Raw genomic sequence first — 3,277 nt, 5'->3', positions numbered from 1 at the left:
GCCCCCCAGTCGTAAGCACACAGTCCCGCTCCCTCTCTGTGTCTAAAGTCCCCAGCTGCTCCATCTCTCCACATCATCGTCTCTGCCTCCATCTCAGGCATCACTTCTTCTCTGGGTAGGGTCCCACTCTCCGCCCTTCTCCCTTGATGGTCCCAGGGGCCTCCACTCCTAGACTGAAAAGTTAATCACTCCCCTCCTTGCTACAAAACATCTACATTTACATTTCCAACCCTCACAATCAGTCCTGATAACAATTATTCATCATTGTATCACAAGAGACCTATCCGCATTTCATTTCATCAGCCCTACCTAGACAGATTGAGAAGAGGCCGTGGAACGAGAGATATCATTGCTGATGTCCGATGGATCTTGGCTGAAAGCAGAGAATATCAGAAGGATGTTTACCTGTGCTTTATTGACTATGCAAAGGCTTTTGATTGTGTGGATCATGACAAGCTATGGACAACATTGAGAAGTATGAGTATTCCAGAACACTTAATTGTACTTCTAAGAAATCTGTACCTAGACCAAGAAGCAGTTGTTCGAACAGAACATGGGAACACTGAATGTTTTAAAATTGGGAAAGGTGTGAGACAGGGTTGTATTCTTTCACCATACTTGTTCAACCTGTATGCTGAGCGAATAATACGAGAAGCTGGGTTCTATGAAGAAAAACGTGGCATCAGGATTGGAGGAAGACTCATTAACAACCTGCGATATGCAGATGATACAACCTTGATCGCTGAAAGTGAAGAGGACTTGAAATATTTACTTATGAAGATTAAAGAGCACAGCCTTCGATATGGATTGCATCTCAATGTCAAGAAAACAAAAATCCTCACCACTGGACCAATAAACAACATTCTTATCAATGGAGAAAGGATTGAAGTTGTCAAGGACTTCATTCTTCTTGGATCAACTATCAACACTCGCGGAAATAGCAGTCAAGAGATCAGACGACGTATTGCACTGGGCAAATCTGCTGCACAGGAACTTTTTAAAGTATTGAAGAGCAGAGATGTCAGCTTGAGGACTAGGGTGCGCCTGACCCAGGCCATTGTGTTTTCAATAGCCTCATATGGATGCGAAAGCTGGACAGTGAATAAAGAGGATCGTAGAAGAATTGATGCCTTTGAGTTGTGGTGTTGGAGGAGAATACTGAGGGTGCCATGGACTGCCAAAAGAACCAATAGATCTGTTTTGGAAGAAGTGCAGCCAGAGTGCTCCTTGGAGGCCAGGATGGCTAAGCTTCGTCTCTCCTACTTTGGGCATGTAGTCTGGAGGAAACAATCGTTGGAGAAGGATGTCATGCTGGGTAGGGTGGAGGGTCAGAGAGAAAGAGGAAGACCTCCAACGGGATGGATCGGCCAGGTGGCATCATTGATGGACTCAGGGGTGGCAGCGGTGGTGAGGTTGGCCCAGGATTGAACATTGTTTCGTTCTGCTGTGCATGGAGTCGCTATGAGTCGGTTCCGACTCGATGGCACCTGACAACAACAACAACAACAACCTAGACAGATTGGATACTACTCAGTGGAGATTCTACCTTCTTTCACACCCTCTGGATTTAGGCTCTCTCTTGAAAGCTTGTAAGCCAGTCACTTCTTGCCTTTGTAGGCCCCCCATTTTGCCATATGTTGTTTTTTTTTTTGTTTTTGTTTTTTTTAAAAAAAAAGGTGTTTTCATTGAGTAAGGCATTTTCTCAAAGCAAAATTCTATCATGTGACCTCCAGCATGATTTCTATAACCAAGGCCATATTTTCCAACTACTGATCCTTTCTGTTTGTTTCTAACCTTTGCATTCCAGTCACCAGTAATTATCAATACATCTTCATTTCATGTTTGACCAATTTCAGACTGAAGAAGTTGGTAGAATTCTTCAATTTAATCATCTCTAGATTTAGTGGTTAGTACATAAATTTGAATAAAAGTGGTATTAACTAGTCTTCCTGGTGATTGTGGGGATGGTGGTACTGTTGTACCATGGAGTCGGTTCTGATGCATAGCCACCCTGTGTAGGGTTTCTGAGGCTGTAAATCTTCATGGCATCAGAAAACCTCATCTTTCTTCCATGGAGCATTGGTAGATTCAAACCATAGCCCAATTTGTAACCCACTATGCTATCAGGGCTACTTGGTGTTCTTTTTAAATGAATGGATATTATCGTATCACAGACAACATTGTAAATCAAGATTGATCTTGAAATGTTCTTTTAGATGATGTTGTTACTCCATTTCTCTTCAATTTGTCATTCCCTGCATAGCAAACTATAAAATTCATAATCATAATGGTGAATATCAGTCCATTTCATCTAATCCTAGGCATTAGTGATGCTAGGCAACATTTATAATGTTTACATCTTCTGACACTATTTTCAGATATATTTTGTTGTTAGGTGCCTTTGAGGCTGTACCAACTCATAGCATCCCTATGCACAACAGAACAAAGCACTGCCCAATCCTGGTCCAACCTTACAATTGTTACCATGCTTGAGCCCATTGATGCTGCCACTTTGCCAATCCATCTCTCTGGGGGTCTTCCTCTTTTTCTCTGACCCTCTACCTTACCAAACATGATATCCTTCTCCAGCAACTGGTCCTTTTTGACAATATGTCCAAAGTATGAGAGACAAAGTTTGGCCATCCTGGCCTCTAAGGAACACTCTGGCTGCACTTCCTCCACACAGATTTCTTTGTTTTTTTGGCAGTCCATGGCACTTTCAATATTCATCTGCATATCACAGGTTGTTAGTGAGCCTTCCTCCAATCCTGATGCCACATTTTTTTCATATAACCCAGCTTCTTGGATTATTTGTTCAGCATACAGGTTGAATAAGTATGGTGAAAGACTACAACCCTGCTGCACATCTTTCTTAATTTTAAAACATTCAGTGTTCCCATGTTCTGTTTGAACATGTATAGATTCCTCATGAGCCCAATTAAGTGAGCACATGAGCACAAGCCACCACAGTATGACAAACTGACAGACGAGTGGTGGATCAAATATATGGTCCCCCTCAATTTTTCCCATTCTGTAGATTGGCTCTTCATATTCTTGATAAAGTTCTTTGATGGAACACATTTTTAATTTTGATGAAATTCTATTTACCTCTCTCTTTTTTAAATCCTGATTTTGTTGTGATATGTAAGAATTGATAACTACCAAGTTACAACATTTATTTGGTACCTTTTTTATTAGGCACTCATAGAAGCAGAAAATTAAGATGAAAAGAAAGACCCTGCATTCAAAGAACTCTTATTTGCTTATAATACAAATA

This window comes from Chrysochloris asiatica, unplaced genomic scaffold (assembly GCF_000296735.1).
Source record: "Chrysochloris asiatica unplaced genomic scaffold, ChrAsi1.0 scaffold00030, whole genome shotgun sequence".
Taxonomy (NCBI): Eukaryota; Metazoa; Chordata; class Mammalia; order Afrosoricida; family Chrysochloridae; genus Chrysochloris; species Chrysochloris asiatica.
This window is presented reverse-complemented; position numbering follows the sequence as displayed.